Genomic DNA, 26,370 nt, shown 5'->3' with positions numbered 1-26,370 from the left:
CCTTCCAGTCTTCCTTCCTCCTTTTCTTCTATGATCTCTATTTCTTTCCAATTGTCAGAGAGGAGAGAAGATAAAGGTGAGTAAAACGCATGACCCTGAAGATGGGTGTTGTAAGAGGTCTTTGAACCTTAAGAGGTCAATGCAGGCCCTGGTTGCAGAGGTGAGCCACTGCTAGGCTGTATGATCAGAGAGAAGCCTGTTAACCTTCCTTCAGGGAATTTGTGCTCTCAGGGCTGCCGTGCTGTGCTGTGCTGTGCTATGCTGTGCTGTGCTGTGCTGTGCTATGCTGTTTGAGTATGAAGGAGTTCCAGGCTTTAGAACCTGAAGTGCAGCTCTCTTACCTGCCTGGCCATGCCTGGGAGCATGGGCTGCACCTGAGAGTAGGTGTGTGTGTGTGTGTGTGTGTGTGTGTGTGTGTGTGAGAGTGAGTGTGTGTGTGTGTGTATGAGTTCAGCTTCATCACCTATTAGCTGTGTGCTCTGAGCCAAGAAGATGGGCAGCGAGTATCACTATAATGATTGCGTGCCTCACGTGTAGGAGCCAGAATGGGCCTATGCCCAGTGCAGATCTGGCAGAAGAAAAGCCTGGCTCTGGAGAGCATGCACAGCAAGGCCTCAGGGATACCACCTGTCCTGACCGCCTGCTTGATGGTTGCTCCCATGGGGATGTGAAGCCTGGGGTGCAACCAGAGTGCTAGAAAACTTCTCAGTCTAGCTCTCACCCACTGGGGGGGGAAGGAGGGATGTTAAGAGACCCCTCCCAGGCCCAGGAGAGCAGATACTATGGGCCCCAAGCCCAGATCCACAGCAGGAGAAGGGCTGGAGAGAGATGGTGGGGCTTCCCTGTTCAGCACCCCATATATCCACAGCTCCTGGGCCGCCATGGGGCTTCTAGATCTGCTTGGCTGTCAGAGCACAGTGCTGGAATGCTGGGAATTTACACTCTCCCTTTCCTCCTGGGTCTCACTTAAGCAATGACTAAGGGCTCCTGGTGTGGGAACCCTGTACCCCCCTTATATTCCAGAGCACCTTTGCCAAGAGTCGGCCCTTCTTCTGCTTCCTTTCTATTTTCCCCAGTCCCCCTCACAGCCCCCATCCTGTACCTAGCCATGGAAGCCATCCCTTGGTGTGTGATCTGAGAGCCCACTGCTTAGCAGCTGCCTCTGCACCAGCCAGAGGGGAGACAATTGTGACTTCAGACCCACAGCCCAGCTCCCCAGCTAGGTTTCTGGCCCACCTGTCCTGAGGGCCAACCCCACCCTCAGCTCCTGGTGGTGTCGCTGGTAGTGAGAAAGGTGATGGCTCCATTATTTTGGTATTTCTGTGCCCGAGGCTGCTTCTTTTCAGGTGGTCCCTGCAAATGTCCATGGCACTCAAGAAGCTCAACTAGTGGAGTTGAAGCACCATGGTCCCCAGGTGAGAGGTAGCTTAGCATCCTGTCCTGCGCCTTTCAAAAAGCAGGAAGGGCACACAGGTCTGCAAACAACAGCAACGTTATGCAAATCAGGAAAAGATACCTTCTCTGGGTAGATGGATTAGAATGCCGCACCAAGACACCAAGGGCACAGAGCTACGTGGAGCAGCAGCCGGTGAATACAGACTGTATTTAAGCTCCACCGATGCTGCTGTACCACTGTGCAGTGCACAGGCTGGCTAGCCATCCAGGACCACCCCAAGTACCCCCAACTGGTTATAGCAATGGTCAGACTGAGTCTACTCTGTACCCTGGTGTATCGTTTGCATTATCTCATTTAATGTCACATCATCACATCCATCCTAGCGAATCATCCCATTTTAAAGATGAGGAAGCTGAGGCTCAGAGAAATTAGACAATTTTTATTTTATTTTATTTTGTGAGTCATGGAGCTTGAACTCTGAGCCTGGGCACTGTCCTTCAGCTCTTCAGCTCAAGACAAGCGCTCTACCATTCGAGCCACAACGCCACTTCCGGTTTTCTGGTGGCTTATTGGAGATTAGAGTCTCATGGACTTTCCTGCCCTGGCTGGCTTTGAAACTCAATCCTCAGATCTCAGCCCCCTGAGTTGCTAGGATTATAGGCATGAGCCACCGGGGCCTGCAGCAAATTCTTAAAGGCACAGCCAGTAAGAGAACTACTCAACTTTAGCACTCATCATCTAGTGCCAAGAGAAACACCTCCCACCCTGGGTATTTCAGAGGAGAGAACATGGCATGGGCAGTGAAGCATGGGAAATCAAATTAGCAGAAGAGGAGTCATGTCGGCAGGGGCACTGTGGGATGAAGCACTCATTGACCCAGGCGCCACTCAAGGCTGCACTACCAGTTGTCTGCTTGGGCACTCAATTGCTCTGCATTTGAATGTCTTCCCTTGTGAGCACAGGGCAGGAGAGGCCACTTTCTGCCTCCTTCAAAGTTGGGGGGGGTTAGAGGGAGCAGAGGGGTGTCTGTGGCTCATGCTTGTAATCGTAGCTACTCAGAGGCTGAGATGTGAAGATCAAAGTTCAAAGCCAGCCTGGGCAGGAAAGTCCGTGAGACTCTTATCCCCAGTTAATCAGCAAAAAGCTGGAAATGAGCTATGGTTCAAGTAGTAGAGTGCTCAAGCACTAGCCTTGAGTAAAACAGGTCAGGGCCAGGGCCCAGGCCCTGAGTTCAAGTCCCAGGGCCAGCATGTACATGTGCGTGTGTGTGTGTGTGTGCGCGCCCCTTCCCCACCACATACACACCCAGAGCTCCCAGAGTTTCATTTCTACCAACATCCTAAGAGGCTGCAGAGGGATGGAGAAGCTGAAGTTCCAGCCCCGCCTGGTGGGCAGAGGGAGGGCAGCCCAGGCCCCCACATCCTCAGCTCAGCCCGCTCTGTCCTCCCAGATTCTTCATAGCACGTTTCCATCCTGACCCAGCAGTCTTCAGCGGCCCAGTGTCCTGCATGGATCCCATAGAGCCATTTGTCAAACTCACACAATTAAGGCCACAGTTGCCAAGATCGGCCGAACAGATTTATTTCAGGAGTTGAGAAGAGCCTGGGGGTGCCAAGCAGGGTGGGAGGGCACCAGAGGGGAGAGGAGGAGATGCAGGAAGCCGGTGGGTGATGAGCTCGCCAGGCGTGGTGGGAGGGACTGGGTGAGAACTCAGGTGTGTGGCTCCCCAGGGAGTGCCCCTGTGCCAGGACACTCTGTGTGCTTTATCTGGCGCATTAAATCCTGGAGCATGTGTCCCCTTCACTTCATAGACAGTACCCACCATTCACTTCAGAGAAATGAGCACTGTCCCTCCTGTGTGGGCACCCTGGCATCTGAGCCTCATGAGTGCAGTTGGGACCAGGCACCCAGTCCCTCTACCAACCTAGAGTGATGGAGTATGACCTCAGAAATCATATCTGAGCATTGGCCTGGAAGACTCCAGTTTCTCCCTCCTGCTCAGCCTATCCCTGGTCATACCAAGACAGCTAGAACATTCCTGCTTATTCCTTCTCTGAGATGCCCTTTGCCATGGCCCACATAAGGAGGTGAGGTTCTCTTGCCCCCTCTGGACACGTGTGCCTCCCCCCTCTCCCCCTACCATGGGCTTTGTGAAGTTGGAGACCATGTCCAGGACGAGTTTGTGTAGCTACATCATGTTGTAAGTGCAGACATTGACCTTGAAAGTCAAACAAAAATGACCTGACTTTGTCAGGTAGAGCTCTGCCAAGCCAATTCATCCACCCATCCTAGGCTTAGTCCTTGAACCATTGACTTTTTCTTGTTGTTGTTCGATCTGAAAGTGCCTGACTTTATATTGATTACTGTTAAATGTCTTCCTGTTGATTTTGGCCTGGTGATTCTGCCTGGGAAGAGAGTTCTGGATAATAAATCAGCTCTATCGAAACAACTTGTGCTTTCGAGGTTTGGATGAACACATCTTTTGTGCAGTCATCCAAGTTTCTGGCCAAATTACCAGATAGGCAGAAGTGAGAGCAGTGGTTTCACTGAAATCCCACAACTAATCCAACACGAACTCCTTGAATGGGGGGGAGGGGGCCTCCCATCACCGGGAACCCAATGTACCTTCACAAATCTAAAAATACTGTCCTCCTGTCCAAAGGGATTGGAGGGGGGGAGGTTTATTAGAAGAAGCTGAGAGGCTCAGCCTTAGATACTTCCTGACACATAAATTTTTCACAGAATCCTGGACTTTGTCAGTCCACTGGATTTGTTATCATGATCAGACTCCCCCTGGTCCTTCCTCCCTTCCCGGGCTCCTTGAACTTTCTCATTCTCTTGGAAACATCCCCAAGCTCTTGGAAGTCCCTTCCATAGGAAATAACCACATAATTTTTCAATCAACGGGGAGCACTTGGAGAGTGTATTTGTTATGCAGCACTGTATAACCAATTGCCCTCTGAACAGAGCAGCTTCAAATAACAAACCTTTCTTACCTAGACAGCTGCTGTAGAGGAGCAGTTGGAGTTGGAGTGGCATCGCTGGGAGACTCTGGATCCAGGTTTCATGAAATCGCAGACAAGATGCCTACCCAAGCTTCAGCCCTCGGAAAGTTCGCCTGGACCCATTTCCAAGATGGCGGACGTGACTGTTGGCAGAAGGCCTTTGTGTAGCATGGCTTAGATAACTCCAGCATGGGATTCTCCAGGCGACTAACTCAAGAAGAAGAGTGAGGAGTAGGCTGCAGTCCTGAGAGGGACAAGTTGTCATTTTGACCACCCTCCATTCATTCAAAGCAAATCACTGTGTCCCTTCCTGTCCTGCAGGGGGAGGAGATAGGTCCCACGTTTGAAGGGGATATGTGGATATGTCTTAAAGTTACCCCAGGGAGAGAGAGGAGACAGTACAGCATTACAGAGTTACTGGACCATCAGTCACATGGATCAACCCTTCATCACCCCCTTCCCACGTCCACACAGAACTGAGATGAAAGCTCAGGCTTCCGTTCCATATGCATCACCATCTAAGATGCTCATTTTTTAAAAATTTCATTCTGTTTCGTTCTGCTTTCCTCGGTGTGTTCCTAAAATATTGGTAGAACCAACTAAATTTATTTCACAACCCACTAATGGTTAGCAACTTAGTTTGTGAAAACAAGCTGCTTTCTCACAGTGCGCTTTTTGTGGGCAGGAGAGCAGCTTCCATTCTGTGTCTGTCTCAGAGCTTGCCACGTATTGGACCCAGGATTTTGAATCCATTTTTCTTATCTTTTCCACCTTTTACCTATGAGCACACGGGCATGTACATATACAGACATGCACACACATGCACACAGAGTTGATCTTTTGAATCATGGAATGTATGAAAGAGACTCTGAACCCGGAATGACACATGCTTCCTTTACAATGCCAAGGGCAGACATTACTAATGGATCATGGCAGTGCTCCATTAAGCTGACTGTTTACCTCTGAGTCTTTCCTAACCCAGAGATATGAAGTACCTTCCTGATGGTTCTCAGGAAGAAACTGGAAGCTGGTTCCCCTGTACCTCAGACCTTGGTGTCTGCTGAGCCAGGATCCTCTCAGCCTTTGACTAGTGATCATTGTTACCTTAGACCTCTTTCGCCTGGCTAGGATCCAGCCATTGCTTACTAACCCAACCTGAACTGCCCTTGTTCCTTGCCCACTGTCCACAGGACAAGCGGGTAGCAAATGAGACCCCAGACACTGTCCAAAGGGAGCCTTAGCCAAGGGCTGGCCCATATGGGGCTTCAGCCAAGAGACACAGCCTTGCTTGGAAAGCAAGTGGAATCAGAGGAGACCTGCCCCTCCCCTTGTCCAGTCAACCCCATCAGCTGGAATCAGGGGTACTCCCCTGGCTACCTATTAACTCCCAAGTGGACATGGATGGAGGCCCCATGCAGTTTGATGTGTCTGCCATGAGCTGTTCTGTTCTGTACCTTCCCTCCACACCCCTCAGCTTGAACAGAGGAAGCCGTACCTGAACAGCCAGGCCAGAGGCTGGGAGGAAGGCAAGGTTGGTCTGTCCCAGGACAATGAGAGAAACAAAGAAGATGCAGAGCCCAGGAGTCAAGCGCCCAGGGAATATGGCCGTCTGATATTGTTGGAGGGTGTACTGTGAGCATAGCACAGGGAACAGCAGGGAAGAAAGCTGTCACCACATGGGGCTTAGAGTCTTTGAAGGAAGAGAGATCAAAAATAATGTCCAGCTAGATATTGGTGGCTCATGCCTGAGATCCCAGCTGCTCAGGAGGCTGTGATCTGAGGGTTGTGGTTCAAAGCCAGTCTAGCTAGGGAAGTCCATGAGACTCTTATCTCCAGTTAACCACCAAAAAGCCAGAAATGTGGCTGTGGTTCAAGTGGTAGAGCGCCAGAGCAGAAAAGACCAAGCAAGGGTATGAACCCTCAGCTCCATGCTTCCTCATGCATAGCCAGAATTTGGTGTGTCCTGTCCTAGTGCACTGGGTCCTGACTTGGTCAGACTAGGTGAAGGCTGAAAAATACCTGAGCTCCCTTGATGGAGTCAAGAAAAATCTGGAAACTCTCCACATCCTGTGTGTACTTCCTGCCAAGGCCAGTCCCGGGTCTGGCTTTGGGTGAGCCAAGCAGCTTTCATTAGCTCATAAAATACCTGCCAGGGGAGGGGGTAGGTGGAGGTTACTGGCATCCTGCCCAGCCTTGTTCCCAGCCTTGGTGGCTAAGGGCTTCCAGGGGACCCCTTATCTGAGTCACTGCCCTCCATCCAAAGGGGCCACAGGCTGAGGACGAGTGGCCGTGAGAGGTTTAGTCTGTGCTGCAGCTGATCCCTTCCCTGCTGCCTCTCCCTCAACTCCTCCTTTCCCTGCTTAATCGCTGCATCTCCCAAATCCCAGACTCAAGACCCAGGCCTGCCCTGACTCCCAGCCTTCAAAATCTCAGCAAGAGGCTGGTCTTCTCCTGCCTTTACCTATAGCCCACTTCCAGCCCTTCCCTCTCCCCCCCCCCACAAAGTACCCAGTGTTCTCCACCTCCCCTCCCCCCATCCTCACCCCAAGTCCCTGCAGGCGGCCCCTGAACTCCCCCAGCCACCATACCTGCCTCTGCCTCCCTGTCCCGCTCTGGCCCGCTGTTCCAGCTCCTGCTGGGCAGGTGCACATGGCTGTCTGGCACATGGGACAGATTCTGACTCTAAAACCAGACACTCTTTCCCCAAACCCAGCCTCTTCCCGGACCGCGGCTGCTGGAAGCGGCGTTTTCTCGCCAGCCAGCGAGCTGCAAGCTTTTGGCTGCGTGCTTTATCCTTCTCTCTCGCCCCTCGTTGTTGTTGTCGTGGTCTTCGCTGGCTGCCAGCTCTTGTCGATCCTGGCTTCTTGCTCAGCCACCAGCCTCATGCTCACATCTGCCTCTCCGTTTCGAAGCCATCTTGGCAGACATCTGCTAAGAACGCTCAGCATGCGCCACCCAGAGTTCTTTGCATCCTGGGATTCTCTTACTCATGGCAATGACCTTCTGCGAGGAATTACTCACTTGACCTCCCCGCCCCCCTCCTCCCACCTCAGTTTTATAGAGGAGGATACGGAGGTGCACATGGATGGAATAATCCTACTCAGGCCTCTAAAGGTGAAAGGTGATTGTCTCTAGAACCCAGTCTCAAGGAAGGATGCGAACACCCCCTTGGCCAAGCCACTTTCTCCGTGGGGAGGGGACACTGTGTGACACAGGGAGGCTGTGTGCATGAAGCTGCCAATGGATTGCATTGAAATGTCAACTACATCGTATAATCTAACCTCCTCTCTTCCAAAGAAACCTCCCAGTGTGTGCTCACCACCACCAAGATAAACCCACAGCTGTATGCTAGCCTGCAAGACCCAGCATGCACCTCTCCACCCTCAGTCCTCACCCTTGTCTCCTGGCTTCTTCTACTGCAGCCCCAACCTGCTTTGCTGCTCCCAGGTTCCTACCACAGGATCTTTGCACCTGCAGTTTCCTCTAGCCCAGAGTGCTCTACAGATACCAGGCCCCCTTCCCCTTATATTCAGGTCTCAGATCCCATGCCACCACCTTGCAGAAAAGCCTCCTCGCAGGGCCCCAGCACACCTACCACCCCACAATGAATCTTTCTTTGTTTGCTCAGACTATTTCATCTCTTTCTCCTCCTTCTCCTCTTGCTCTTCTTTTTCCCTTCCTACTTGGCATTCCCTCATTGATTTATTCACCATGTCAGTAGACAGAACTTAAACTCCCTAACAACAGAGATTCTAGATGCTTATTCTCTGCTCCATAGCAAAACAGACCCTCAAAAACCAGTGAATGAATGAACAAAGTGAATATCCCATAAATGTTCTCACTCTTGAGGGGCTTCTCCAGAAAGCTTGCTCCTTCCAGACCTGGGACTCCAGAGGCTCAGGGTGAAAAAGTTTTCCTCCAGTGCCTGACGAGGCCTGAAGCTGCAAGCTTGGGAAGGGTGTGGGGGCATCTCCCTGATGTCAGGCCTTTCCATGCCTCCATCTTCCTCCCAGGCCCACCTAATCCCTCTCTTTGATCTTGGGGTCCAGGCTGACTGACAAAGGGACAGCAGGAGAGGAAAATGGAGCTGTCCATTAGCCTCTGAAACTTAGTCTGGGCCATGGCTACATGCCTCTGGTGGCTCCCCTGCTCTTCCCCATGCCCTCTCATTCCAGTTTCCCCCAGGAAAGTGGTACTGGAGTCAGGATCCCAAGGGACTTCTGAGTGCCACCGGCAGCAGTGGTCCCACCAGCCACAAAACGATTCCATCAGCTGGGTGCCAGCGGCTCACACCTGTAATTCTAGCTTCTTGGGAGGCTCCAATCCACAGGATCTTGATTCAAAACTCACCCATGAAGAAAAGTCCCAAAGACTCCACCTCTAAAATAATAAGCAAAAATCTGGGCTGGTGGCATGGCTATAGTGGTAGAGCACCAACCAAGAAAGCTGAGTGAAAGTGCAAGGCCCTGAGCTCAAGTCTTAGTACCTCAGAAAATAATTCCCCCCTTCCAAGTAGGATTCCATCAGGCCACTGTCCCCATCCTTGGGTGCTGGGTAGAGGGAGAGTAGAAGGAGACATGGCAGGAGTGACTCAGCCCTGGGCACCAGCAGGAATGGCACTGTTTGTCTGAGTGATTCAGCGGAGGGTGGAGGCTGCTAAGGGCTGGTGTGACCAGGCTGGAGCTAACAGCGTGGGAGTTGGGGACCAGTGACGCACAGATCCCACTCACAGGACAGCAGCCAAGTGGACCCTGGTTCAGAGGGAAAAAAAATAAAAGCAAACCAGGGGAACCACAGATCTGTGGGCTCCATCCATGTGTCGCTAGGTGCCCAATGCCAGTTCCAAATCAAACCCTCTCCACAGTCCTCTGAAACGGAGGGGCTGGGGAGAGTAGAGGGAGGCTGGGCATCTGGTTTCCGTACCCCCCACGTCTTTCCCATGGCTCCTCACAGCCCAGCTCCAGCCACATAGTACTCTCTGACTCACCAGAAGCTCCTCCCCCTCCTCCCATGCGCAGACTCTGCCTAGGCTGGACCCTTGCTCAGAATGCCCCAGGTGACCCAGGCAGCTGAGAGGCCTCCAACAGCAGTCCCACTGAAGCCAGACTCACAGGATGGATTCCATGCATTCCCAGGATATCTCAGCCCCCTGGCTTGCTTCCAAACATGGGTTTTATCATGCTTCAGTTATGGGGTACCAGGGAGATGGATGCCATCGTTCATTGCATTGCATTCCCAGGCAGGAGGGGAAGAGCCAGCACTGGGCTGCGTGAGACATGCTGGTGGGTCAGGAGGCAGAGGAGAGAATGTGACTGGAGAGTACACCAAGGGAAGAAGAGAAGGAGGGAGGGAGGGAAGGGGAAGGGCAGAAGGAGGGAGGAGGGACAGAGGGAGGAGTCATCCTGTCTGATTGCTGCTGGTGCATTTGAGGCTAGAGTGCTGAGTGCAAGTCCCACCTGTGAAAATGACCCCTTTGTGCTCTCCTATCACTCACAAGAACATTGCAGAGATGGCTGGCCTTGTGTGCAGCACTTGGGGGCCCTCAGGGCAACATCATTTTAAACATCTTTGCTGTTGACCCCTCATCCATCCACAACAAGCCAGCAATCTTCTTGCCAAACATGTCTCTGGCAGTAATGAAAGGTTTTGATTTATCACCCTGGGCAGCGGTGCCCTCCCAGGAGAGCACAGGGCAGCTCTTGCTCAGTCATCAACAGAAAGCCCAGTCACTGGACATCAGGCCAAGACACTCCAGGCAGAGTCCTGGGGCCAGCCTGCCTCTGCCTGGCCCTCCCTGTCAGTCTCCTTGGGCAACTCAGGCTGGGAATGAGGGGGGCCCCTCTGGGATCCCTATGCACCTCAGGCTTCTCAGGGAGGGCAGGTGCCAGCCAATCCCCAGGACGCAGCTGTGGAGGTACCCGGTGTGTAGCCCTGATTGTGAGTGACAAGGGTAGGTAGGATAGAGAGAGCTTTCAAGCCTTGGGGTGCTGGGGGCGAGTGGGGGTAGAGGAGACCTTTGGAGTGGTTTAGCTAGCTTGAGGGATGGTTGCAGAGCCGTCGGGTCTGGCTACAGGTGGCGGGGCTCCCTCAGCTGAGCGACAGGTGGGGCTCTCTGCCAGGAAGGACCTCCAGCTGTAGAATTTTCCAAGGAAGCCCAGGGCCCCAGCTCCAGCTGCCGTGTTAGAGGAGGGACAGGCAGGTCGGGACCCCAATCTTCCCCTCACTGTGAACCATGGTAATGGTACGCTGCCTGTGCCACTTCTGTTCCATTCACTGGCTTATTGGTCCCATAGGGTGGAAAAAGAACAGATTTCCAGCCGAGGCAATCCCCAATCCAAGATGGTTCCTCTGCTTTCCAGCCAAGCGGACGTCAGTGATCTCATGAGTAAAAAGTTCAGTGATTGCTCTCTTTGTCTGACTCCTCTAGGAAGCAGCACATGCTCTTGAGTCACCTCACACATGTGAATATGTAAGGCTCACCTATACAGGTGAGCTTACCTTGGCATTCCACAGGCCCTCACCCATGCCTAGCACCCATTTGAGAACTGCAGAGCCGGAAGCCAAAGCTAGTGGCTCACTCCTGTAATGCTAGCTACTCAGGAAGCAGAGATGGGAAAGCTCACCGTTGGAGGCCAATTTGAGGGGGAAAATGTTAACAAAGACCCCATCTCAATCAATAAGGCAGACAGGATGGCACCCTTATGCTTCCAACTCTGCAGTAGGGAGGAGGAAAGAGGTCAGAGGCTAGCCCTGGACAAAAATGCAAGATCCTACCTGAAAAAAAAAATTACTAAATCAATAAAATGGAGGGATGAGGGTATTTCAAATGGTAAAGCAAATGTGAGGCTCTGAGTTCAAATCTTCGTATTGCAGAGCAAGGATTATCAACAATTGCCTTTAACACACTCAAAGATACAAGAGGCAGCAGTGCCACAGTTCTTCTACCGCAGAGGCAAGCTGGAGTTGGGGCCACAAACGAGCCACGTCCCAAGACGTGCTATGGCAGGAGGGGGGTGCATCTTACCAAGGGGCAGAAGGAGAAAGACATCCAGGAAGGGAGGACAACTTCACTAAAGGCTTAGTGACGTAAAAGGTGTCAGGGACAATGAATCGATCCATGTCACCAGGTAAGGGTCAGGTTCTGGTAAAAGGTTGGGGGTAAAACCAGATCCTGATTGGCTTTGGTTGACCTAGAAAAGAGGCTAACTGGGTTTTTTAGATCCAGGGAAGACATGCATCTTTTTAAAAATCTGATTAGGTTAAAATGTATTCTCTGAGCTGGGCACCAGTGGCTCACATCTGTAATCCTAGCTACTCAAGAGGATGAGATCTGATCATTGCGATTCAAAGCCAGCCTGGGGAGAAAAGTCCATGAGACTCTTACCTCCAATAAACTATTCAGAAGAAGCTGAAAGTAGCACTGGGACTCAAGTGGTAGAATGCTAGCCTTGAGCAAAAGAAGCTCAGAGACATCACCCAGGTCCTGAGTTCAAGCCTGAGGACCAGTTAAAACAAAAAACAAACAAACAAAAAACAACAAAAATCTATTCTCTGGCAAAGACTTTGCTGACAACTAGTTAGCCAAAAAAATATGTATTTTTTAAACTTAGGGGAGGAACACAAAGATACAATGCCTCTGTGGCTCTGATCATATAAAATACTATTTATCAAAATGAATTCCAGGGGCTGGGAAGGTGGCTCAGTGGTAGAGTGCTTGCCTTACATGCATGAGACCCTGGGTTCAATTCCTCAGCACCACATAAGCAGAAAAGCTGGAAGTGGCGCTATGGCTCAAGTGGTAGAGCGCTTGCCTGGAGCTGAAGAGCTGAGGGACAGTGCCCAGGCCCAGAGTTCAGGCCTCACAACTGACTTTAAAAAAAAAAAAAGAATTCCAGAAAATGTAAACAAAGGAGTTGCTTTTTTCCCATACACACATTTTTTTGTACAGAATACATCAGACAGTATCTCATACATGATGAGGGCTGTGACATAATCCACTCAGCATTTTAGGTCAAGGCGGGGGTGGGCATGAGGGGCTGACACCCAGGTAGAGCAGATGGATGTGGACAAAGCTAGATGATGAGCACCTTCCTTGTGCTCCACACTTCTGTGAGTCAGGCTAGATCAGTCAGCTTTCCATGACTGAGACAAAATACCTGGGAAAACCACAAAAGAAAGGTTGATGTTGGTCCTGCTTTTAGAGGTTTCAATCCATGGCCAGCTGGTTCCCTTGTTTCTGGGTTGTGTGGAGGCGGAGCCTCATGGGAGGGGATGTGATGGAACAAGTGGACAGCAGAGAAGTGGGAGGGGAAGGGGCCAGATATAAGATGTAATTCCCCTCCCTCTCCAAGGGCAAGACCCCCAAGGACACACTCCTTCAACTAGGCTCCAATCTCCAAAGTTCCTACCACTTCCCACCACATTATGACCCCATCAGTGGATGAGGTCACAGCCCTCATGATCCACCACTTGCCCAAAGCACAGGCAATCAAGCCCTTAGCACCTGCCCTCCAGGTACCATTCAGAACCAAACTCTCATAGGTGCCTTTGCTCCCATTTCACAGGTGAAGGAACCAAGGTCCAATCAAGAAGGCAAATAATTTGTTCAAGATCACACACCACTGGGAAGTAGCATTAGCATTCATGTCCTGGTCTGACTGACACTTCCCAGCCCCTGATGGATGCAGGCGGAGGAGGCCCAGAGGAGGCCTTGGGAGCAAGAGATGGGAAGAAAGCGTAATGGATCTGCATTGCTCCCCATTTCTCTGGCTCTCCTGAGCTGTGTGTGCTCTACCCCCTGCCCCTGCTCTGGGTCCTGGGTGGCTGACTGGATGGTCTTCCTTGCCTTCCTTGCTCATGAATTTTTGGCTGAGTTCCACCTCTGGGACAGGAGAGCAGAGGAAGAGCCAGAGTATTTGTAACTCAACCCTGGCACTGCCCCAAATGGCTGGGCCCCCCTGTTGTGGGCCAGCTCTTCTACACAGCTCTCAGCAGGCTCAAAAAACCGCTTCTTCCTTTTTTTCCTTGAAGCTTGATTGTGTGTGAGTGTGAGTGTGAGTGTGTGTGTGTGTGTGTGTGTGTGTGTGTGTGTGTGTGTGTGTGCCAGCATTGGGCCTTGTGTTCTGGCTCGGCTTTTGTGCTCAAAGCTGGTGTTCTATCACTTGAGCCATAGCCCCACTTTTAGCTTTTGCTGACTTAATTAGAAATAAAAGTCCCAAGGACTTTTCTAGCCAGGCTGGTTTTGAAACATGATCCTCAGATCTCAGCCCCCTGAGAAGCTAGAATTATGGCATAAGTGCCTGCCCCGCCCTCCTCCTCCTCCTCCTCCTCCTCCACCTCCTCTTCCTGCTTCTCCTCCTCCTCCTCCTGCTTTTCTTCCTCCTCCTCCTCCTCTTAAATACAAGACTGTAGGAGGGTCTGTGACTGAGGGAGGAAATTAGGCCACAGGCCTCAGATCATAATGTGCTGAAGACAGAGAGTGGATAAGCCCACCCAGGACAAATGCTGAAGCTGCATGGTCCAAGCCGGGGGAAGGTCTGAGGTTTAGGTTTAAGGTCTGAGGGAGGGGAGCCAGCAAGGGGCTGAGACTGGAAGGGACTGGAGCTCCCTTTCTTATGTCCCTGCCTGGAAATTGCTACCCACCGACTCTACCACCTCTGCCAAAAGACAACTGGCCAGCCTCTACAGACCATGCTTGGCTCTCCGGAGATGGCAGCCCTGCGTCATCCTCCTGACCCCTGAGGTTTCTCTGACCGTGAACTTGGCAGCCGGGGCTTTGTGCATGTGGAGTCATCTTGGGGAGAGGAGGATAGTCTCTGTCTGGGAACTGGGTGACCTTCTTTTTGAAAAGCTTCTTCCATCCCCAGGGTCCTGGTTGGCCAAGATCTCTGGAGCCAGCCCCCAGAAAGGGTGCCAGTGTCTGAAAAGTGATTCTTGGAGAGCCTGAGGCTGGCCTCCTCCGTGTGGCCTGCCTCCAGCCGCAGAGGCCAGTGGGCTATGAGAGGACACACCTCGGTGGTGGGGAGTGGGGCGAAGGCTCCTGTCACTGAAGGGGTCAGAGGGAACGAAGAGACGCTGGGATACTGACACAGCAGAAAAAGACCAAAGATGGATTCTTGTATCCGAGGCCTTGAGAGGCAGAAAGGTCTTCTAAGATCCCCTAGCCTTATGTTACGGATGGGGAAACTGAGGTCAGAGGATAGACCATCCTGGCCCAGCCCGAGCATGCGCAGTTCGCCCTCCTGCCCTTCTTGCAGTCCCCAACCTGAGGAAAGAATGGCTGTTTCCCATGAGTCCACCCGGCAGCTGGACCTGCTCAAGATTTATGCCCATCCTCCTCCCTGCTGCAGGAGCAGCTGGCTGCCCCACGGCAGGGCTGCCTGAGTGTGAGACAGCCATTTTTCACAGGATGGAAATGATCTCTGCTTGTTGGGAAGAGGTGTTTGTGAGCCGAAATGCCAGCCAGCTGGGTGAGATGTGGCGGAGGGGGGGGGGAGGATCAAGGCGGGGCTGCTGTCCGTACTCCACAGCTCAGCCATGCAGAGGAAGGAAGGAAAGAGAGGCCCAGGATGGCGGAGCCCATGGAAGGGGGTTGGAGGACAGGCAGGTGGAGACATGTCCAGAGCTCACATGATGAAAATATCACCCTCTCCTTTGTCTCTGTTGCTCCTTCCTGAGGCCTACGTGTCCTCTTTGCTCAGGAATGCAAAGGAAATCTGAGCCAACAGTGGTCAAAAATGGGCCTCTCACTGCTTTTTTTGTTGTTGTTGTTGTTGGTCATAGGCTTGAACTTAGGGCCTAGACACTGTCTCTGAGCCTTTTCACTCAAGGCTAGCACTCAACCGCTTTGAGGCACAGCGCCACTTCCAGTTTTTCTGGTGGTTAATTGGAGATAAGAGTCTCACGGACTTTCCTGCCTTGGCTGGCTTTGGACTATGATCCTCAGATCTCAGCCTCCTGAGTAGCTAGGATTGTAGACATGAGCCACCGGCACCTGGCTTTTAATCCCTCACTACTTCTAAAGACAAGTTGGGGTTTTATCCAGCCAAGGATGATTACATTACAGTTGAGCAAATGTTCTTTCTCTTTGGAAAGGAGAGATGGACTCAGCTATGCTTTGAGCATGAAGTGTCACAGACAAGACAGAGCACAGGGTTATTGGGCTTGTGTAAACTGACCTGCTTCATTATACTCTGATGATGACCTTAAGAAGAGGATTCCTTGAACAGCTCAGCCGGCTGAGGCTGCAGAGTGAACTTGCATGGAATAAACCTGAGCCACACCAGATCCCAACCTACACCTGCAAGAGAGCCACCCAGCTGAGCCCATCCCAACCAGGAGAACTGCAGTCCTCCTGCAGGTGTGAAAATACATGCTTGGCGATGCTGTAAGCCACCGAGTTTGGGGATGATTTGTTTCACAGCATTATCCTGGCCTTAGCTGACTGATACACAAGCTCAGAGCTGGAGCCCGGGAAGGGATGAGAGATCTAGGATTTGGAGATGTAGTCAGCCTGTGTTCTTCCCCTGAGCAGTGTGGCTCTATGTGCAGAAGATTGATGGAGATTGACGGAGAAGCCACTCTGGTCATTCTTGGTTAGTTCTAAGAGTTTGTACGAATGTGGGCAGGCCCAGCCCATTTGTGGGTGTGCCAAGAGGTCTTAGTCTTCCTCAAGTTTCTAGAGCTAGACAATGGCAGGGCTCGGATTAAAACTGGGTCTCTTGACTCTGGTTTTCCACTGACTAGGAGGTCCTGGCCTGAGCCACTGAGCAGAGACCCACAGTTATTGGGGCCATATCTTGGCCCAGCCACGGGAGAGAGCAGAAGAGGAGTCTCATGTCTTGAAGGCCTTGAGCATGTCCTACTTTTACCCCACTGAGGCAACGCAGTTCACATCAGGACCTACAGAACCTGAGGAGCATCACTGGGGACCAAGGGCCTGGTGGGCCTGGCTGCATGCTCCTGGGACTTGAGACCGAGTCTGGAGCCCCAGGCTCACTGCAGGCCAATGGCAGGGAGGAGCGCTGTGGCTGATGCAGCAAGCAGAGAGGCAGGGCTATGTCCTAGACACTGCGGGGGGCGGGGGTGGGGGGGCAGGGACAGGGACGGGGCGGGACAGACACAGCCGAGCTACCCTGCTTCCTGCTCCACTTCCTCCCTGGGGCCAGTTCCCTCTCCCAGAGCATCTTCCTGTCAGGCTCAGGCTCAGGACAAGTGACCGCTTCCTCTGCTTGCAGCTGAGAGCTCACCACGGCAGGAAATCCTATCCCTGTCCACACGGCCATGGCCCCTCCCCCGTAGGCTGACCCAGCCTGAGGTCAGCCCTTCACCACTGCCCAGAACTACTTGCCCACCTCCTGCTCTCCCCCATCCAGGAAATGGACAGAGGTCAGGCCTTACACATACACAGGCGTGCCGAGCAGTCACACCGCTGCCGCGGAAGCCCTTCAAGACAGGCGCAGAGCTGTGCATTGGCCCGAGGACAGCAGTGTCTGAGTGGGTGGCTTTGGTGACAAGAGCACGAGGTGATGTGACTGAGGGCAGGGGAGGCCGGGCATTTGGGCTCCCAGTGTGACCAAAGTAGGTCCAGGAGGCCTGGCTGGTGTTAGAGCTGGCTTTCTTGGTCCTTGAATAGCAGCACATTTCCACCACGGTGTGGGTCAGTGGATGTGGCCAGGCACCCCCGAGGTGCCTCAAAATACAACCCCCTCCCCCAAGCATTATATCTCCAGCTCACAGGCCAGATAATTAAGGCACAGCAAGATGCAGCAACTGTCCCAAGACGGCCAGTACAAATACAGGCAAGTCCTTCTAACCCCAAACCTGCTGCTCCTGCTCATTTTCTGCACCAACACTGTGGGCTTGAGCTGACTTCTCATGACACAACAGCCTGTCCTGAACCACATGGGTCCCGGATGTGGAGAGGTTCCCAGGGAAGCAGGAAGACCCAGGTCAAACACCAGCCAGGCCTCCTGGCCACCAGGTAGCCCCATTACTCCTCCCCTTTTCTGTCCCTACCCTGTTCGGGAGCTACTGGAGGAGGAGGAGGAGGAGGAGGAGGAGGAGGAGGAGGAGGAGGAGGAGGAGGAGGAGGAGGAGGAGGAGGAAGAGGAGAGGAGGAGGAGAAGAAGAGGAAGAGGCGGAGGAAGAGGAGGAGGAGGAGAAGGAAGAGGAGAAGAAGAAGGAGGAGGAGGAGAAGGAGAAGAAGGAGAAGAGGAGGAGGAAGAGGAGGAGGAGAAGAGGAGGAGGAGGAGGAGGAGGAGGGGGAGAAGGAGGAGAAGAAGAGGAGAAGGAGAAGAAGGAGAAGGAGGAGGAGGAGGAGAAGAAGAGAAGGAGGAGGAGAAGAAGAGGAGGAGGAGGAGGAGAAGGAGGAGGAGAAGGAGGAGGAGAAGGAGGAGGAGAAGGAGGAGAAGGAGAAGAGGAGGAGAAGGAGGAGGAGAAAAAGGCCTGGTTTCATCCAAAACAATTTTTAACAATTAAACATTAAGTAAGAGGAAAGCATTGTGCGTAAACCAGTGCCTTTGAACCCGCAGAGGTGGCGGTGGGCCTGCGTCTACCTTCCCGCTGCCTTAATAAATGAACAGTGGGGCTGGGGCCTTGGCTGGCCTGTAGAAGTACTTAGGGACCATGGAGCCTGGCCAACCAGCAAATGCACCCAGGATGGTCACTGTGGACACAGTGACCCCCGCCAGCGGGCAGGCCAGCTGTCACATGAGGGGAAGGAATGAGACCATGACCGCAGACCCAGCGACTTCTGGGAGCCGCTGGTGCCTTCTCCTCCCTCCTTTTTTTCTGGACTTGGTGCTCCTGCTCACCAGCCTGTGTCCCAAGACAGTGCCCACCCCCCTCACCTGCACCGCCCCCCCATTATGTCCTCAGATCCAGGCTTCCTCCTTGAGAATAGCCTACTGCCTCCATGTAAGGCCAGCCAGCAGAGGCGGGGACTGGAAGGCAGGTGGGTGGGTGTCACCTGACGCACCTGAAACCCCTGGCTGAGGACCCCCATCCTCTGGAGCTAGGACAAGGAGAAGGAGGCCTCTGTCCCCCACCCCCCTCTCCACAATAGCCACAGCCCCTGGGCCTCCCTGCCTCCTGGTGATTCTTCCCTGTCCTTCTGGTATGCCTGAGTGCTAGACTTGGTGCCCTCAAGTGGCAAGTACGATTCCCAAGCCCCACTAAAGTGGCCGCGGGGGACACCTGGAGTAGTCTCAGCTTCAGAGCTGGGCTCAGGGCCACTCCAGGGAGGGACCCAGAGGCAACTGGAGCAGGTATACTAATTCAAAGCTAAGAGAAAATATGCTTTGCAGATGAGAAGGTGGACAAGTTCAAGGAGCCTATGTTGCTGGTACTAGGACCTCAGGCTTTGACTGGGGCCTGCAGACAGAGGGGTGGTCAGTCCTAGAAAACTAGATTAGATGGCATTAATGCCCAGAGACCTGGCTGTGTGTCATTGCCCGCCCCCCCCCCCACATGTTGGGTGAGGGAGTCCCTAGCCTTGAGTGAGTCAGCCTGGAGCTGTCATTTTCCATATGGAGTGGGGGGGGAGCAGGGGCTGCAGGTCAGGAAGACCCTGCAGTGTGCCATTCTGTGAACACCAGCAGCAGAGAATGGGATTCCTTAGCCACATCCAGCCATCAGGTTCCCTAATGCTCTGTCCAACCCTTGCATTTGCGCCACCCAGGCATGGCACCAGCCGGTGTGGAACAATCCTAGCTTCTTCTGCCTCTGCACTCACCATTATTCAGGAGCCCAGAGTGCCTTCTTCAATGACCCAACCTAGAAAGAGCTGGGAGGCAAGGACCGCCCCTCTTTGTGGTTCTTTCTCTCCCCCCCCCCCCCCGCAAAGGATTTATGGTTTTAATAATGCAGACTTTCTCCCGCAGCCTCCCCGGCTGTTTAGACCCTTCTAAAGATCCCTAAAATTAAAACACTAATCAGGAATTTATTTTCTCATCCATCTCGTCCTTCAGGTTATGAGGCCCTGGGTGTTTTTACGGCCCTGCTGGGTGGCCGTGGGGAGGGCGGCCTGAGGAAGAGCCGGGCACAGGGCACCCGGAATTTGACAGAATGGGACGAGGGGAAAACAGAGGTGGCCAGGGAGAAAGGGGAAATCGGGGTGCAGAGATAGTGGTCAGAGAGACAGAGACGGGCCTGCCGGGGGAGGAAGAGATGGCGAGAGAGACACACAGAGACAGCAGGACAAGATGGGGCGGGGGGAGGGAGAGCAGAAATGGAGAGATGGGACAGCATGGAGGGAGTGGGGGAAGGCACTGAGGCAGGCAGGCAATGGGAAGGACATGGAAAGCAGAAAGGAAGCTGAGACAGGTGGGGACACCAGCAGGACAGGACAAGGGACTTAGGAGGCAAAATGCCCAGCTGGAGGTAGGAGAGCCTGGGGCAGCTCCTGGGAGTTAGGGTGCTGCACCCCTACACATTTGCATATTGGGGAGATCAGGTGATATGCACGTCTCCTAAATCAGACCACCGTCACCATAAGAGCAGGGCCTGGCGCTCTAGTAATGAGCCAGGTGGCTGATTTCTGGCCTCAGATCCTAGCTGGTGCTCAGGAGAAGCTAGCTGGGTCCTGGGCTGCTCCACTCCTTTCAGTCAGGTCTGCACCTGGCTCTACCTACCCAAAAAAGCTCTGGCACAGGTGTTCCTCCTGCCCAGCAATTCCATCACCTGTATACCCATCCATCAGATCTCCTGAGCACCGAGCACTGAGTCTGATGCCAGCTTCCCTGCTCTGCATGCCCCTCCCTCCCCAACCAATCCCAGCTGTGACTCACTAGTCTGCAGCTTCTTCACCTACAGACCTTTCTGTCCTGAGCCGCTGTCATCTTCCATGGGCTGCTTCAGATTCAAATCTAAATAGAGAAGGAAAACCCTCATACTTTGTTCTGAAACTTGTTTTTAAGAAAGCATGGAGAATCGTGCTAGTGGAAGACGCTGGGTGGTCCGGAGGCTCAGGAGTCACCATGGAAACCCCGGGCTTCACCTTGGACCATGATGAAATCAGGCTGCCCCCTCTCACCACCTCTACTTGTCCCTCAGTACAATGGGCGGACGTGGCGCTGTGCTCCCTGCCCCAGGGAGTGTGTGCTCAGGAAAGGACTTTGTAAACAGCACCAGGCATCAGAAAAGACCACCTGGCAAGAAGAGTGGGCAAGCACCTTCTTAGGAACAACTTACCTGGACTCCCAGCCTCCAAGGTCCTTACATCTAGTCAGGTTTGGCTGCTATGGGGGCCACAGGCCTTAATCACTTAGACATTCCACTCCTGGACCATTTGAAGAACAGGAGGCTCACCCTGAGGCCAGACCTGAATTCAAGTTCAGTACTGAATAGCCTAGTATCCTGGGGTAAATCACTTCCCTTCCTGAGACCCTGAGACCTTATTTCCAAGGGCATGACCAGCCCTGTCTCACCTGGAATTTAGATGAACAGCTTAAACAGGTAGCTTGGGCAAAGGGCTGGACACACAGGAGGTATTTGAAGACCTTGATCATGGCCTGGTATTAGGCCAATGAGCTTCTCCTGGGAGTGATGAGTAAAACTATGAGATGTCCTGTAACCCAGGCAACCCAGGATTGGGAGATTAGGAAGCAAAGAGGCTGGTACTCCAGCTTCCAGCTACACAGGCTTTTCTGGGGCTGCATTAGCATTTTCCATGATGATTCAGCACAACAAGGGCCCTACCAGACCTCCCCTGGATGCTGAGCCCCCATTCCTGCTACAGCCCAGCTTGTCTGCCTGATAGGAAATCAATGCTCTTATGATCCAAGGCCTCTTGCACAAAAAAAAGAGGAGGGAATGGCTTTTCTTCTGAGGTTTGAATCACAGCCTTCCCTAACCTACTGATTCAGCTCATCAGCTGACTTCCCAGAAGCCTCTAAGCTTCTGAAGAGCCCTGGAGAAGGGGCCCTGGCATGCCCCTGTCCCAAAGGCTAAGGGGCTGCCTGTGAGTCCCTTCCACTGAGAATGAGTTTGTCCCATCAAATCATCTGATGGGACAGGTCCTCAAAAGGTTGTGAATCCTGAAATAATAAAAGTCCCCATCTCAGGCTGGGGATGTGGCTCCGTGGTAGAGTGCTGGCCTAACAGACCCTTTCTATCTCCACCATTTCAGAATAAAAATCACTTTATAAAAACAGAATCATGGAGCTCGGTGCTAGTGGCTCAGGCCTGGAATCCCAGCTACTTGGGAGGCTAAAACTGGGAGGATCAAAGTTGGAAGCCAGTCTTAGGGAAGAAAAACTCAACCAAGAGGGAGACGACCTGGTGGGGCTGTGAGGGGAAAGGAAGCCTGACACGGGCGGGGCAGGGGGGGTGAGGGGAGGGAATCATATCTCAAAAAGTGAGGTCATAGCTAAAAAGTCACCAGCAAAAAAGAAAAAAAAAAAACAGGGCTGAAGGCACAGCTCAGAAGTAAAATAATCTTCCTCCAAAGAGTCAAGCCTTGAGTTCAAATTCCAGGACTGTAGAAAATAAAAGTAACAGTCATAATCTCTAATTTTATACTCCAATGAGAAATGGTAGATGGCCTGTGGGTGGGAGAAAGGTAGATTACACTATAATTATGTCCAATATACCCTGTAACCACATGCTCAGGGCGATTCCTGACACCACTAGCCGGTGTAAGGCAGGATTCACTGGCAAATGTAATACTGTAGAAGCTAATGGAATTTATGATAATAGTGATACTTACGATCAAAGGCATCAGGAGAGCGAATTAAAGCCCCTCCGGGTGTAATCCTTATGCAGGAGAAGTGGCCTGGGGGAGATAGGGGTTGTATGAATCGGTGATGGGTCTAAATCATTCAACAAACTGTACAGTTAACACAAAAATATGAGGATTTTGCACTAGCTACCATTGGATGGTTCCACTGTCTATTGAAAGCTGACAAAACCTCTCCCCCACGCATGGAAATCTGTGAGTGTTTTCATTACTGTCAAACTTCGCCTGATTGCTTTTCCATACACAGACCTTGCTCAGGAGACTGGATGGTGCTGGGGGCTCTTTGGCTCTGTCTCCTTGCCAGATGTGACTCTACAGTCAGGGACGGGGGGAGGGGGGAGAGGGTGTTGAGGGACAATGCGTACCCACTCGTGAGCATTGTTGGGGGGTGACTCTGAGAGGGGGTGGCTTCAAGCTGGTCTCTGTGACTCCCTCAGGCTATGCCTATGTGAGCAGCAATAAACATCTCCAAGCACAGAGTTCAGCCCTCACCAGAGCCCTCACTGTAGTCTCTGTTGGGATGCACAGCCCAGAGCTGTTGTTATATTACATCCTTCCTGAAGAAACTGTTGTTATTTGGGGACCTAAGAGCCTTCTGTAGTAATTGAATACCACTGTCTCTTGTCTTATGTGTTTTGTAGATGGAGCAACCAGACAGGAACTGTCTTACCCACTGTCACACAGCGAGTATAAGGGAAAGCCCACGCAGATTAAAGGCCAGCGCTTCTGGTGGGGTGCTTTTCCTTGCTTTGCGCTCTGGTGGGGAGTGGGTCACTTTCCAAGGGGCCTGAATAACCAAGGAGGAGCGTGGGCCACTAGCTTGAGTACTGAGGTAGCAGGAAATGGTGAGGTGGTAAAACTCAAGGTTCAGCGCGAGAAGATGGAGAATCTCAGGACTGAGTCTGTGAGAGGGAGTGTAGGGGAGCTGCTGTCACATAGGAACCCCCATCTGAAACACTGAATACAAAACCTTTTTGTTCACATAGTGAGTGCAAGGCCTTGCTCCACACAGCCACTCAGGGTCCCAGGCTCCTTCCAACCAGGAGCTCTGCTGACTTTGAGGTCCCTCCTGGCCCTCTCCATCAGAAGAGATGATGGGCTGTCCGCAGCTCAGTCACAAATGTCTAGTCTGAGTGTCCATGTAAAGACCGGACAGTGGGTCACACTTCCTTCTTGAGGCTGGGTAGTGAGTGCTGGGTGGTCCAGGGGGATCCGAGCCAGCCCACCTTTGTGTTCCCATGCCCCCTGTGAGCTCTTCTGACATCTTTATATCAACACAGACCCACTTCAACGTGAGCTGAGTCACATCCAAAACATAAGCCAATGCTAGGATAACAGCCAGGGCCCTCACAACCCCCTGAGCATCCCAACACCACAACCCACACACATGTGATTACCCCCCCAACACACACACACACACACACACACACACACACACACACACACACAGAAGCGTCTCAGTGGGCTGCCATCACTTCCCTATCACGCCAGCGTCTGAAGCTTCTGTCACAGTGACACAGTACCTGAAAGACAGCTTGCTCACAGGGCAAGGTTATCTGACTCAGAGTTCCAGACGATTCCTCTATGAACACTGGTGCCATTGCTTTCAGGACTGTGAAGAGGACAGGCAGAAATACTGGGGTCCAGGGGCATCGTGGAAAAGGGCTGCTCACCGTCTTGCAGCCAAGAAGCATGAGCCAGCCAGCCAGACAGACAGACAGAAACAGATTAGAACAGGAAGAACCAGAGAAGGATAAGAGATGGCCCTCAGGGCCGCAGACCAAGTCTCACCTCCGAAATGTCTGTCATCTCCCAGTAGCCCATCCAGGTAGGAGCTGACCCATGAATGTATCCAAAGACAAGGCTGGAGCATGAACCTCTAAATACGGCTGCGCTGGAAACCAAGTGGGGGACAGTACCTATCAAACAGATCCCATTAGGATAAGAGCTGCGAGTTATTCTCCCCAACATGGGCTTCTCTCCTCTGCAAACATTTGTCATGGAAAGAACCTGCTGGAAGTTTGTTCCAGTGGCCTCAAAACAGCACAAAGAGAATTTCCATATATATATATATATATATATATATATATATATATATATATGCTACACAAGAGGGAATCTGTTCTGGAATTTTCCACCAGGACTCGTGTTATAGGACTCACTAGGGAGCCGGTAGCCAGCTGGCTCAGCATCTAGCTGGGGCAGGTTGGCTGGGGTGCCCATATGAGACACCCCAAGGTGCTCCAAGAGTAATATGAGGGGGACTGCACAAACAAGACAGCCCCGGTTTCTGTTCCATGTTATAATGCTGTGTGACCTCAGGTGTGTTGGCTCACTTCTCTGGTCTTTGTTTTCTTATCTGTGTGTGAGTTTACTTATGGTACTTTGTTCAGGAATACTTTATAAGGCTTACTAAAACAGTGCCCTGAAACACAGCACCTGACATCAAAGGGACACCTATAGTCGATCTTCTGCCTCACCTTCCTCCCTTTGAATGCTTTGGTACCAGAAGAACTTGGAGTCTAGTTAGGTACCTTTGAAAGCTCATTAGGAACTGAATGTGGAGGTGTGGCTCTAGTGCTACAGCACCAGCTTTGGGCTAAGAAGCTAAGCGAGAATGTGAGGCCCTGATTTACGTCCTAGTACCTGCACACAACAACAACAGCAGCAGTAATAATAAAATTTAGTTTTTAAAAAATCATTAGACGTTCTGTCAGAATGTTGACTCCTCTGAAGAGTTTAGATGTTCCTTGTCTACCCCAGTGCATGAGTTGGTGTTTCTCTGCCTGGTCTAGTAAGTGGATGTTAAGAACAGGGCAGCATGGGGCAGGCTAGTTTGGTTTTGTGACAAGCATCTCCATTTCTGAACTATTCCCCTCCACCCCAGGCTGGGAGAGCCTGGACTTATAAATGCACTTATTAGTCGAAACGATCTCCATAAAATCTAATTCCCCCATAGAAATGATGTAGTGATGTTTCCTCGTGAAAGACCTGATGCCCAACATTTTATAAAATGACCACAAACATCTTTGTTAATTGCCTTTAAATGGCATACCTGTGCTCTGGGCAGCAGTACACTTGCAGAAGGGCTTGGAAATCAATTAAACAGGGCAGTCTGGTGAGCACTCCCATAAAATACAGTTTACTATGAAACCAGGTACAAAGAGGTCATCATTAAAGTTCTTGTTAATTTTGTCACCTCATTTTCTCCACTGTGAATAACTCCACCTCTTGTGTATGACAAGGTGCTTACCACGTGCCAGGTAAAGCTCCACGTTCTTTACAGGTACCACATCAGCAACCAAAAAAAAAAAAAAAAAATGAAGCTGAGACCTGGGAGTTTGAGGACCAATGTCAGGTAGGAAGTGACAGAACCAGTGAATCTCAACTGGTGAGTTTCCACAGCCAAGCTCAGGCGTTGGTGGAGCCTCATCAAAAAGGGCATCTTTCAAGGTGGTTCCTCCAATCTGATTGGCAAGTGACTTGAGGACTTGGAAAGTGGGCTCCCATTTGGTTGGCTTTAAAAAACTATCAGCCAATCACAACTGTTCTGTTCTGTGTTCTGTTTAGCCCCATCCCAGGTACCAATAGTAATAGAGAACTGGTCCCTTTCCTCCTGGGGAAATAGACAAGTGAATGTCCCCAAGTTAAAGGGGGAGAAAAAGCACAACAAAAACATATCCATAGCTGATGATGCATGGCTCACTCCTGTAATCCTACCTACTCAGGAGGCTGAGATACAAGGATCACAGTTCAAAGCCAGTTCAGGGCAGACAAATCTGAGAGATTCTAATCTCCAATTAAGCAGCAAAAAATCCAGAACTTGGAGCCTAGCTCAAGTGGTGGAGTGCTAGGTGTGAGTTGAAAAAGCTGAAGGAGAATGTGAGGTCCTGAGTTCAAGCCCTAGTACCAGCACACACACAAAAGAAGTAAGGAAGGGAAAGAGAGGAAGAAAAGAAGGAAGAAAAAAGGATAGAGAGAGAGAAAGAAAAAAGAAGGAAAGAAGGGAGAAAGAAAGAAAAAAGGAGGGAAAGAAGGGAGAGAAAAAAGGAAGAAAGTATGGAAAGAAGGAAGGAAGGAAGGAAGGAAGGAGGGAGGGAGGAAGACAGGGAAGAAAGGAAGAAAAGAAAGAAAGAAAGAAAGAAAGAAAGAAAGAAAGAAAGAAAGAAAGAAAGAAAGAAAGAAAGAAAGGAAGGAAGGAAGGAAGGAAGGAAGGAAGGAAGAAAGAAAGA

Source organism: Dipodomys merriami, unplaced genomic scaffold (genome assembly GCF_024711535.1).
Source record: "Dipodomys merriami isolate MVZ:Mamm:240054 unplaced genomic scaffold, mDipMer1.0.p SCAF_21, whole genome shotgun sequence".
NCBI classification, from domain to species: domain Eukaryota; kingdom Metazoa; phylum Chordata; class Mammalia; order Rodentia; family Heteromyidae; genus Dipodomys; species Dipodomys merriami.
Note: the sequence above shows the minus strand (reverse complement) of the source record.